This window comes from Ranitomeya variabilis, chromosome 1 (genome assembly GCF_051348905.1).
Source record: "Ranitomeya variabilis isolate aRanVar5 chromosome 1, aRanVar5.hap1, whole genome shotgun sequence".
Classification (NCBI taxonomy): Eukaryota; Metazoa; Chordata; class Amphibia; order Anura; family Dendrobatidae; genus Ranitomeya; species Ranitomeya variabilis.
Genome location: NC_135232.1, coordinates 363,392,853 through 363,406,295, shown reverse-complemented (window position 1 = coordinate 363,406,295; position 13,443 = coordinate 363,392,853). Strand labels below are relative to the sequence as shown.

General features: G+C 41.7%; 1 protein-coding gene across 8 annotated transcripts in view; it reads left to right on the top strand.

Moving 5' to 3' along the window:
* Positions 1 to 13,443, top strand: part of NTRK2 (neurotrophic receptor tyrosine kinase 2) — a 348,034-nt gene that overhangs the window by 289,892 nt on the left and 44,699 nt on the right. The window lies entirely within an intron of this gene.

Below are 13,443 nucleotides of genomic sequence, written 5' to 3'. Positions count from 1 at the left end.
AGATATCGCTGTAATCATACTGACCCGACGAATAAAACTGCTTTATCAATTTTACCAAACCCGGAACGGTATAAACGCCTCTCCCAAAAGAAATTCATGAATAGCAGGTTTTTGGTCATTCTGCCTCACAAAAATCGGAATAAAAAGCGATCAAAAACGGTCACATGTCCGAAAATGTTACCAATAAAAACGTCAACTCGTCCCGCAAAAAACAAGACCTCACATGACTCTGTGGAGCAAATGTGGAAAAATTATAGGTCTCAAAATGTGGAGATGCAAAAACTTTTTTGCTATAAAAAGCGTCGCTGGTTTCACACTTGCGTTTTTGTCTGCAGCGTTTTTTGCACAAAAAAACGCATGCGTTTTTTCCCTATATTTAACATTGAAAACGCATGCGGTTTTTTTGTACGCGTTTGGTCGCGTTTTCAAACGCATGCGGTTTTTTTCTGCATGCGTTCATTTTCAGAAATACAACCTGCAGTATTTTCTTGCGTTTTTAAGCACATGCGTTTGTTTGCGTTAAAAACGCATGCATTTTTATCGAAAAAAACAGAAAACACACTGAAAAGCCACCCACCACCATCAAGGTGATAAAGGGATCCAAACCCTAACCCTAACTCTACCCCTAACCTCACCCCTAACCGTTTAATGAACATTTTCTGACAGTCATAGTGCCACGTATTTCAGTGCCACGTATTTCAGTGCCACGTATTTCAGTGCCACGTATTTCAGTGCCATGTATTTCAGTGCCACGTATCACGTATTTCAGTGCCACGTGTTTCAGTGCCACGTATTTCAGTGCCACGTATCACGTATTTCAGTGCCACATATTTTAGTACCACGTATTTCAGTTGCACGTATTTCAGTGCCACGTATTTCAGTGCCACGTATTTCAGTGCCACGTATCACGTATTTCAGTGCCACGTGTTTCAGTGCAACGTATTTAAGTGCCACGTATCACATATTTCAGTGCCACGTATTTCAGTGCCACGTATTTCAGTGCCACGTATTTCAGTGCCACGTGTTTCAGTGCCACGTATTTAAGTGCCACGTATCACGTATTTCAGTGCCACGTATTTCAGTGCCACGTATTTCAGTGCCACGTATTTCAGTGCCACTTATTTAAGTGCCACGTATTTCAGTGCCACGTATTTCAGTGCCACGTATTTCAGTGCCACGTGTTTCAGTGCCACGTATTTAAGTGCCACGTATCACGTATTTCAGTGCCACGTATTTCAGTGCCACGTATTTCAGTGCCACGTATTTCAGTGCCACGTATTTCAGTGCCACGTATTTAAGTGCCACATATCACATATTTCAGTGCCACTTATTTAAGTGCCACGTATTTCAGTGCCACGTATTTCAGTGCCACGTATTTCAGTGCCACGTGTTTCAGTGCCACGTATTTAAGTGCCACGTATCATGTATTTCAGTGCCACGTATTTCAGTGCCACGTATTTCAGTGCCACGTATTTAAGTGCCACGTATTTCAGTGCCACGTATTTCAGTCACGTTTAGGGTTAGGGTTAGGGGTAGGGTTAGGGTTAGGGCTAGGGTTGGAGGTAAAGTTAGGGTTGGGGCTAAAGTTAGGGTTGGGGCTAAAGTTAGGGTTAGGGTTTGGATTACATTTACGTTTGGATTAGGGTTGGGATTAGAATTATGGGTGTGTCAGGGCTAGGGGTGTGGTTAGGGTTACCGTTGGGATTAGGGTTAGGGGTGTGTTTGGGTTAGGGTTTCAGGTAGAATTGGGGGGTTTCCACTGTCCAGGCACATCAGGGGCTCTCCAAGCGCGACATGGCGTCCAATCTCAATTCCAGCCAATTCTGCGTTGAAAAAGTAAAACAGTGCTCCTTCCCTTCCGAGCTCTCCCGTGCGCCCAAAAAGGGGTTTACCCCAACATATGTGTTATCAGCGTACTCGGGACAAATTGAACAACAACTTCTGGGGTCCAAGTTCTCTTGTTATCCTTAGGAAAATAAAAATTTGGGGGGCTAAAAATCATTTTTGTGGGAAAAAAAAGATGTTTTATTTTCACGGCTCTGCATTATAAACTGTAGTGAAACACTTGGGGGTTCAAAGTTCTCACAACACATCTAGATAAGTTCCTTGGGAGGTCTAGTTTCCAATATGGGGTCACTTGTGGGGGGTTTGTACTGTTTGGGTACATCAGGGGCTCTGCAAATGCAACGTGACGCCTGCAGACCAATCCATTTAAGGCTGCATTCCAAATGGCGCTCCTTCCCTTCCGAGCTCTGTCATGCGCCCAAACAGTGGTTCCCCCCGACATATGGGGTATCAGCGTACTCAGGACAAATTGGACAACAACTTTTGGGGTCTAATTTATCCTGTTACCCTTGTGAAAATACAAAACTGGGGGCTAAAAAATCATTTTTGTGAAAAAAAAAAAAGAATTTTTATTTTCACGGCTTTGCGCTATAAACTTTAGTGAAACACTTGGGGGTTCAAAGTTCTCAAAACACATCTAGATAAGTTCCTTGGGAGGTCTAGTTTCCAATATGGGGTCACTTGTGGGGGGTTTGTACTGTTTGGGTACATCAGGGGCTCTGCAAATGCAACGTGACGGCTGCTGACCAATCCATTTAAGTCTGCATTCCAAATGGCGCTCCTTCCCTTCCGAGCTCTGTCATGCGCCCAAACAGTGGTTCCCCCCCACATATGGGGTATCAGCGTACTCAGGACAAATTGGAAAACAAATTTTGGGGTTTAATTTATTCTGTTACCCTTGTAAAAATACAAAGCTGGGGGCTAAAAAATCATTTTTGAGAAAAAAAAAAATAATTATTTTCACGGCTCTGCGTTATAATCTGTAGTGAAACACTTGGGGGTTCAAAGCTCTCAAAACACATCTAGATAAGTTCCTTAGGGGGTCTACTTTCCAAAATGGTGTCACTTGTAGGGAGTTTCAATGTTTAGGCACATCAGGGGCTCTCCAAACGCAACATGGCGTCCCATCTCAATTCCAGTCAATTTTGCATTGAAAAGTCAAATGGCGCTCCTTCCCTTCCAAGCTCTGCCATGCGCCCAAACAATGGTTTACACCCACATATGGGGTATCAGCGTACTCAGGACAAATTGCACAACATTTTTTGGGGTCCAATTTCTTCTCTTACCCTTGGGAAAATAAAAAATTGGGGGCGAAAAGATCATTTTTGTGAAAAAATATGATTTTTTATTTTTACGGCTCTGCATTATAAACTTCTGTGAAGCACTTGGTGGGTCAAAGTGCTCACCACACATCTAGATAAGTTCCTTAGGGGGTCTACTTTCCAAAATGGTGTCACTTGTAGGGAGTTTCAATGTTTAGGCACATCAGGGGCTCTCCAAACGCAACATGGCGTCCCATCTCAATTCCAGTCAATTTTGCATTGAAAAGTCAAATGGCGCTCCTTCCCTTCCAAGCTCTGCCATGCGCCCAAACAATGGTTTACACCCACATATGGGGTATCAGCGTACTCAGGACAAATTGCACAACATTTTTTGGGGTCCAATTTCTTCTCTTACCCTTGGGAAAATAAAAAATTGGGGGCGAAAAGATCATTTTTGTGAAAAAATATGATTTTTTATTTTTACGGCTCTGCATTATAAACTTCTGTGAAGCACTTGGTGGGTCAAAGTGCTCACCACACATCTAGATAAGTTCCTTAGGGGGTCTACTTTCCAAAATGGTGTCACTTGTAGGGAGTTTCAATGTTTAGGCACATCAGGGGCTCTCCAAACGCAACATGGCGTCCCATCTCAATTCCAGTCAATTTTGCATTGAAAAGTCAAATGGCGCTCCTTCCCTTCCAAGCTCTGCCATGCGCCCAAACAATGGTTTACACCCACATATGGGGTATCAGCGTACTCAGGACAAATTGCACAACATTTTTTGGGGTCCAATTTCTTCTCTTACCCTTGGGAAAATAAAAAATTGGGGGCGAAAAGATCATTTTTGTGAAAAAATATGATTTTTTATTTTTACGGCTCTGCATTATAAACTTCTGTGAAGCACTTGGTGGGTCAAAGTGCTCACCACACATCTAGATAAGTTCCTTAGGGGGTCTACTTTCCAAAATGGTGTCACTTGTAGGGAGTTTCAATGTTTAGGCACATCAGGGGCTCTCCAAACGCAACATGGCGTCCCATCTCAATTCCAGTCAATTTTGCATTGAAAAGTCAAATGGCGCTCCTTCCCTTCCAAGCTCTGCCATGCGCCTAAACAATGGTTTACACCCACATATGGGGTATCATCGTACTCAGGACAAATTGTACAACAACTTTGGGGGTCCATTTTCTCCTGTTACCCTTGGTAAAATAAAACAAATTGGAGCTGAAATAAATTTTGTGTGAAAAAAAGTTAAATGTTCATTTTTATTTAAACATTCCAAAAATTCCTGTGAAACACCTGAAGGGTTAATAAACTTCTTGAATGTGGTTTTGAGCACCTTGAGGGGTGCAGTTTTTAGAATGGTGTCACACTTGAGTATTTTCTATCATATAGACCCCTCAAAATGACTTCAAATGAGATGTGGTCCCTAAAAAAAAATGGTGTTGTAAAAATGAGAAATTGCTGGTCAACTTTTAACCCTTATAACTCCGTCACAAAAAAAAATTTTGGTTCCAAAATTGTACTGATGTAAAGTAGACATGTGGGAAATGTTACTTATTAAGTATTTTGCGTGACATATGTCTGTGATTTAAGGGCACAAAAATTCAAAGTTGGAAAATTGCAAAATTTTCAAAATTTTCGCCAAATTTCCATTTTTTTCACAAATAAACGCAAGTTATATCGAATAAATTTTACCTTTAACATGAAGTACAATATGTCACGAGAAAACAATGTCAGAATCGCCAAGATCCGTCAAAGCGTTCCAGAGTTATAGCCTCATAAAGGGACAGTGGTCAGAATTGTAAAAATTGGCCCGGTCATTAACGTGCAAACCACCCTTGGGGGTGAAGGGGTTAAATTTGTTTGGCGATCTGAAACATTTAAGTGTTACAAACATGCAAAAGAATAGGAAATCAGGAAGGGGGAAAACACTTTTTTACCCAACTGTCTATGTATATACTGTAGATATATAGATATGTATCTATACAGAAACCAACAAAATGTGCAAATCACTGCCAATATTTCATTAATTTTTATATCTTCTGTAAAATATTTTTTGAAGGTGGAATTCTGAACACCTGCTATTTATCCCCAAGACCTTCACCATTGCAGATAGTATTTCAAAGTAGACCAGTTGTCAAGACCAATGTTCCAAGCGCAGATGTTCCCGGTATAACTAGAGTACACTGTCATGCATAGTCAAACAATATAGAACTCATATTATGGTATTTAGCTCTGCTCTGCCTCCTGCGGTAAACAGTTTCCTTCGACTATCATTAACTTATTATTTTAAAATGTTACTGTAATGTCTATGAAGAAATACATGCAGTGTAAATTACCGAGATTATAAAGAACATATTTCTGTGACAGGATGCGATTTGTAGGATAATGGCTTTGTGGTTAAAGAAGCTGCATTGTTCATTGGACTTGCTTCTTTCCTTTTTTATTTTTGAGGCAGTAATACAAAACATGTTTCTTAATCACAAGACTACATTCATGCTTGAGGAAGCAGGAGGACAAATGCTATATGTGTTAGGGGTCGAGTTCCTGCCTCTGCACAGGGGGAATCTCGGTCCATCTCCAATGTGGTCTCCCATTCTTCTCCCGCCGCGGTGGAGCCTGCTCAGCGGAGACATCTGTCCCAGCGTCTCGCTCAGTCTGACTCTGTGCTAAGGGTACTGCTGCTTTTCCAGCTTCTGCCATTGAAGCCAGTGCTGGGCAGCGGCGAGCAGACGCTTTTGGGACTAAGTCCCGCTTTTCTCCTTCTGAGCATGCCCAGGGTAAGATCTCTCATTGGAGATCGAGGGTCACATGCTTAGATACTGCAGCAAAGGCCATTGGTTCTCCTGGAAGGTCCTGAAGGTGCTCAGGCTTCATGGCAGCTTCTCATTGGTCCTTCTAGGAAGGTCTTGTTCGTGCTTCAGCTATAAAAGGCTCGCATGGCCGCACGGCCGTGCGCTAGTTACAATTCAAATTGCGCCAGTATGGTTATGCATGAATGTGTTCAGGGACCCGGCTGAAATAAGCCCCTAGAATACCGGCTTCTCCGGTGAGGAGATTGTGTGTTTGTATTCAGGGACCCGGCTGAAATAAGCCCTTAGAATACTGGTTTCTCCGGTGAGGAGATTGTGTGTGTGCATAACCACTGACTGCTATCAGTTCGGCAGCAAGCTTGCGCTCCTGTGAGGCTAACAGGGCGCAGTGCTTTCCTCTTACAGCTGCTCTGTGAGGTAACAGAGCTAGTCTATACCGCCAAACAGTGCCACCGTTCACTAGCAGCAGGTTCTCCTGCACGGTGGACCCCGGGCTGCGAACGCACCATTTATAATAAACATCTATTTTTACTCGGTGCGTTCCGCTAGCCCTAACAATATGTGGGCAGACTATGCAGTCAGTGTTTTATGTTAATGTAAAGAGGACCACACATACTTAAAAGATTGAGAACGGTTTCAGTAAAGATAAAAGTCCAAATGCCCAAGTAACCTAAAGTGACAACCATTAACTTCACATGGAAACCACTACAGCAATGTATAATGAGTCTCTAAAGGTCAGTAGTCAGAAAGCCCAATACACAGAATTAAAAGGGTTGTCCGGGCATGTAATATTAATCCGATAGGGGGGTTGGCGTATTTCAATGAATGCCCAATTACTATAGCATTCTAGATCAGAAGCACTACTACTACAGAATGCTTGAAGTCTGCAATATGGTACTATAGGCATTCAGGGTCCATAAAGAGCTGGATCCTAAAGGCCCCATGCGTAGACTAAAGTTGGCCAAATTGACTGATATTGGAGGGGCCTCCAGACTCTCTGCCAACATCATCTGTTGGATTTTCAATGGCTGATCCTTTTGGTAGAAGTAAGCCACTGCCAGAGAAGTCTTGCAGCTACTCGTTCATAAAAAGCAAACATGCGCTCAGGATAGCTGTAGTCTGACAATCATTCGGCTGACACTATATAATGTGTATGGGGGCCTAAATATAATTATAAGGACCTACCAATTAGCACATGAGTCTATTGGTGTTCCTCACTGGCTAAAAAGGCTCACTAAAAGCAGGGTATTCTATAAGGACATATAGGGAAGGCTATTATTCATCCTTATGTATTAATATAGGATTCACCCCAAAATCTAAGCCCATCCAAATTGCGTAAGAGCCCTAATTTTTGGTCCAGCCATTCCATTTATTTCAATGCTTTTTTTTTCTAACTTTCCGGAACCCCAGTCACAAGTTTCGTAATCCAAATAATCAGCGCATGAGACAGAAATACTTGTTTTCTAAGTTTGATGGAGAGAATTAAGATTTCAGCTTCTGATGTTGGCGCTATTCTGAGAAGCCCGCTGAGTGATGAGGACATTTGTTAGATTGGCTTGTCATACTTGTTATCAAGCCTTTAAATAATCATTGACAATGATCCTTAAATACATTAAGAAGAATTCATTAAAATATTTCTAAATCTGTCTCGCCTGTCAACTGAGCAACTTTCCTCCGAGCTCAAATTAGCTTTTCTATTTATACTGCAGTGTAGCTACATTTAGAGCAGTACAGAAAAAGCTTGGCTCGGTTTTCAACATAGGGCAGGTCATATTTACACGTCTACCAAAATTACATAAATTGTAATTGAAATTATTCTTTTTATTGCATAGATTTGGTTTTATCCACGTAAATAGATTGTTGTCCTTTCCTACTTAAAAACATCATCCACCAAATGTCTTTGTAATAAGATACACACAGTAGGGTACATACTGTATATTCTGCCCTACGCAAGGGTTGCTTTTCTTATATAGCTTATGCTGTACATGGCATTAACCTGTTCATCATAGTCAAAATAGCTATTTATCAATGTACATCCCCATTATATAAAATAGAAGCTTTTCCTACATGCTGGAAGCTAATTGTCTCATACTCATTTCTAACCAGCAATGACAGTTATTGGTCCAAGCCCACTGAAGATTTTTGACTCATTTATTACTAAGTTTACAACTTAGACTCATTCATTGCTAAACAAAATATCTTATAAATAGGTAAACAGGATACTAAGACATATATTTATATTGTAATACAGTATAATTTTGATTAAAGTACTGTACTTTTATCACCATCAGACAGAGCCCCTGATTCCAGCGATGCATCACTTACTGGCAGCTTGCTGTAGTCACTGTTTTATCAGCAGGAGATTATCATTAGAAGACTAGTAGACCTGCTGCCATATAGTCCTCTATTTTCACGAGCTTTGTATAACCCCGCCCCCACCACTGGCAGCTTTCTGCCTCTGCACATTGTACACAAAGCTGTCAATCAGCGGTGTGGGCGGGGTTAAACAGAGCTCAGCATTCAGAGAACTGCTAGGTCTGCAGTAGATAAAACAGTGATTTTATCTAAATTGCAGCAAGAAGCCCAGTAAGTGATACATCACTGGAGTCAGGGTCTCTGTCCCTGCATCATATTATACTCAAAAGGGGTAGTAGAAACCTGCTGAAAGATAAATGAAAAAGTGATGATAAACACCCTTGAAATCTATGATATGCACAGTTTTAAATATTACATTGTGCATGCAGTATAATATATCACATTACAATTTCACTCAAAAAGCATAGCCTATACTCAAAACCTTTATTAAAACTTACAATTCACATTGGTGTGAACTACAGGGGCAAATGGAGCACCATTTTTCAGTACAGCTGGTAGGAAAAAGAACATGCTAATTTATGCATAGTAATGCATTATACATGCAAATTCATCCAAGATGGTTGTGCCTGTGGCTAGCACCCCTGCATGGTTCCCCTCCCTCCATGCCGGGATGCTGACGTACTCACCTCCCCGACCACAGCAGCTTCCTAGTAGTCCTCTTCCTTCCTCTCTGCACACCTCACTGTCTCCCGGCGGTGTGCATAGTGTGTGTGCTCCTCTGCTCTTAAAGGGGCAGTCCATGCGTCTGGTAAATGCCCTCAACTAACATCTGGGAGGCATTTAGTTAAAGTGTTCACCTACAAATGTCTCCCAGCAAATTGCTGGGAGGCATCCTGTATAAAAAGCACCCTCCCCAATAAGGAGCTGCTTGAGCAACCCCTATAGTTCGTCTTAGTGGTGTTAGTGTGTGCAACTGCATAATATATAATATAAATATATAAAAATATGCAAAAACGCAGAAAAAAGGCAGCAAAAACGCAGGTATCATTATTTGCAGCATTTTTTCTGCAGAAAAGTCAATGGACATTAGCATGGACAAAGAGACACAAAAATGCACCAAATCCACACCAAAAAACACACCACAAGCGCAGCTAAACCTGCATTTTTGCAGCAACTTCTTTCCTGCCAAGAAATCAGGTTTTGCTGCAGAAAAAAAAGCAGCAAAAACGCCCTGTGTGAACTTACCCTTAGTATGTTAAAGTTATTCCCGTATCCTGTGTTCCAGTTAGTTTAGTATAGTTTGTCCTTGTTCCTTTGACCACTTCGGCAATGTCCTAATGCCGATACTCCATCTGCGGTACTTATACCCAAATCCCTAGTCCTGGTGTGGCCAGCTCCTGAACTGTTTCCTGTTACTGCGTGTGCACAAGAACCTAACTACTTGATCCAAGCTGTCCATACAGTCCGTCAGTCTCCGTATCTTGCTAGTCAGTGACCTCCAACATATGCTCACCTGTCTGCCATAATCCAGGTAATCCTGAGTGTCCCACAACAATCTCACGTGTAGAACAGTCACATTGGGAGATGTGACCACTCTACCCATTCACCAGTAATACACTGACAGGAGGTAATCGCTCCCCCAGTGTATCACTGAGCTGCCATGAGAGTTCACCGGAGTTCATCAGCTGGTCAGCTCCAGTGCTCTCACTTACAGCACCACTGCATGAGAATTTTCCCACACAGCAGTGGTGCGGTAAGGGAGATCACCGGATATGATGTGACTGCTCTCAAAGTGATCAGGATCGTCGTGGGACATCATGGATTATCTTCTTGGTGGACAGGTGAGGAATATTGTGGTTTATTTTATTTTTGTTGCAGGAGACGTTGGCATTGGTGGATTAGGCGTTCAGTGATTATGGTTTAGTTAAGATTATTAAAGGAGTCTGTGCCATTATTTCAAATAAAGGTCTTTATTCTGTGTGTCTGTGTTTTTATACAATATCACTATGGGGTTACTAAAGGATAGGTGGCTTATAGACGTTTCTCCATTACTAACCTGTGGGATTGATGTCACCTGACAATACAAAGGTGACATCAACCCCACAAATATGAACCCCACGTGCCACCGCTACAGGGAAAGTGGGAAGAGCGAGGCTAAGCATCAGATTTGGGGCGGCTGAGAGCTGATGTTTTTAGTCTGGGAGGGGCCAATATCCATGGCCCCTTCCTAGGCTATTAATATCAGCCCATAGTGTCTGCCTCGCCTTTGCTGGTTAGATTTTATATTGGGACCCCATGTCAATTTTTTTCTGGGGTCACCCTGTAAACTAGCCAGTAAAGTTTAAGCAAACCGCTGCAAGCTGATATTAATAGCCTGGGAACCTTTATGATTATTGGCTCCTTCCTAGAATATTAACAACAGCCCTCAGCCATCGGCTTTCCCTCTGCTGGTTGTTAAAGTTACACGGGAGCCCATGCAATTTATTTTTTATTTTTTTTTCTTTAAAATTAACAGTTGCTGTCTGGTTACAGCCTGTGTACATTCGTTCTGTTAATGCTCCTACATAGGCTGGTGACAATGTGTTTGTGTTTACTTATCTGCTTAGTAATGAGAATGCCGGGCTGATACCTTTTCATTACTAAGCCTAGAGCTTGTTGTCAATGACAGCTGCTGACACCAAGCCCTACTACTGCATCAGCATGAAAAAGGTGGTGTTGAACCAAGAAATTACATCACAAAACCTTTTTTTTAACCCCTTCCCGACATGTGACGGTATAGTACGTCACATGTCGGGACCCCCGCTTTGATGTGCGCTCCGGCGGTGAGCGCACATCAAAGTCGCGACATGTCAGCTGTTTTTTACAGCTGACATGTGCGCGCAATAGCGGCGGGTGAAATCGCGATCACCCGCCGCTATTAACTAGTTAAATGCCGCTGTCAAACGCAGACAGCGGCATTTAACTACCGCATCCGGCCGTGCGGCCGGATATGAGCGCATCGCCGACCCCTGTCACATGATCGGGGGTCGGCGATGCTCCTCCATTGTAACCATAGAGGTCCTTGAGACCTCTATGGTTACTGATTGCCGGTGGCTGTGAGCGCCCCCCTGTGGTCGGCGCTCACAGCACACCTGCATTTTAGCTACATAACAGCGATCTGATGATCGCTGTTATGTAGCAGAGCCGATCGGGCTGTGCCTGCTTCTAGCCTCCCATGGAGGCTATAGAAGCATGGCAAAAGTAAAAAAAAAAAGTTTTTAAAAATGTGAAAAAAATAAAAAAAACATAAAAGTTTAAATCACCCCCCTTTCGCCCCAATCAAAATAAATCAATAAAAAAAAAAAAAAACCTACACATATTTGGTATCGCCGCGTTCAGAATCGCCCGATCTATCAATTAAAAAAAAGCATTAACCTGATCGCTAAATGGCGTAATGAGAAAAAAATTCGAAACGCCAGATTTACGTTTTTTTGGTCGCCACGACATTGCATTAAAATGCAATAACGGGCGATCAAAAGAACGTATCTACACCAAAATGCTATCATTAAAAACGCCAGCTCGGCACGCAAAAAATAAGCCCTCACCCGACCCCAGATCACGAAAAATGGAGACGCTACGAGTATCGGAAAATGGCGCAATTTTGTTTTGTTTTGTTTTTTGCAAAGTTTGGAATTTTTTTTCACCACTTAGGTGAAAAATAACCTAGTCATGTTAGGTGTCTATGAACTCGTAGTGACCTGGAGAATCATAATGGCAGGTCAGTTTTAGCATTTAGTGAACCTAGCAAAATAGGCAAGCAAAAAACAAGTGTGGGATTGCACTTTTTTTGCAATTTCACTGCACTTGGAATTTTTTTCCCGTTTTCTAGTACACGACATGCTAAAACCAATGATGTCGTTCAAAAGTACAACTCGTCCCGCAAAAAATAAGCCCTCACATGGCCAAATTGACGGAAAAATAAAAAAGTTATGGCTCTGGGAAGGAGGGGAGCGAAAAACGAAAACGGAAAAACGGAAAAAGCTCCGGGGGTGAAGGGGTTAAAATATCTTTATTTAGCTCAAAAAAGCATTCATTGTTGTACAAAAACGCATGCAAAAACACATACAAAAACCACATACAAAAACGCTGCAAAATCTCAGCAAAAATGTGGCAAAAACGCGTGGTTTTTCTGCAGCGCTTTTCCTGCCAAGAGATGCAGAAACCTTGCAGAAATGTTTGCAAATACTCAACGTGCGCACATAGCCTAAAACTCCTGCCAGAGACAATCTGTTTGTCTCTCACACTCAGTTCTATCTAGGCCTATTACCTTGTGAGTTGTAACCTCTGGGCGTTTCTGCTAGGTGCCCTCTCCCAGGTCCTGTCTTCGGACAATCACTCTGTCTCTTAGTCACTTCTGCCCCGGATCTCGCTATCTATTTCCTTTTCTCTCCTCTCACTCTTAGGACACTCCAGAATGCGACACTGCTCATAATGGACATCAAGTCATTTCACTATGCACCCGAGGCCCTATCTGACTCTCTGACAGGAAATTGTCACTTTCCCTACAACTGAGCACCTCCCACTGTGGGCTAGTCCCAAACATTAACTCCAAATGTCCCTACAGTCAAAATACATACATTATCGATATCACCAATACCTTACATCATAAATCACACTATACATCGCAGTTCACATTGCATAACATAACATTTTATAACAATAAACTTGATCCTTCAAGAGGTTAATGTGGGCAGCATGTTCATATACTTACTAATTAGGGAAAATTGCAGTTCAAATGTATCTAGTAGTCTCCATGTAACAGTACAATATATAATCTCCTATACACTTTTCTTTTGTCTGTCACCATAAAATATGTTTGTTTATATGCAAAAAATGTACTTTTGGAAGATGCGGACATTAACTTTGACTAAGTAAGTTTATGCAAGTCAATAAACGGTATCAAAGTAATTGACAAGATTTTGTGAAGATGGTATTTTCCATTGGATGTTTACTTTGATCTGGACATTTATAACTATTACACCAAAGAAATAACCATTTCATGTTTACAGGAAATATCAGATACCACTAATATTCATCACTTAATTGAAAGGATATGATTTATCTATGAAAGCTTAGTATATAAAATATAATACTGTCACCATATAAACATATAACGTCTAAAATTTCCCATTACTTTATAATGGCAGGATAAGTATGTCTTAATAA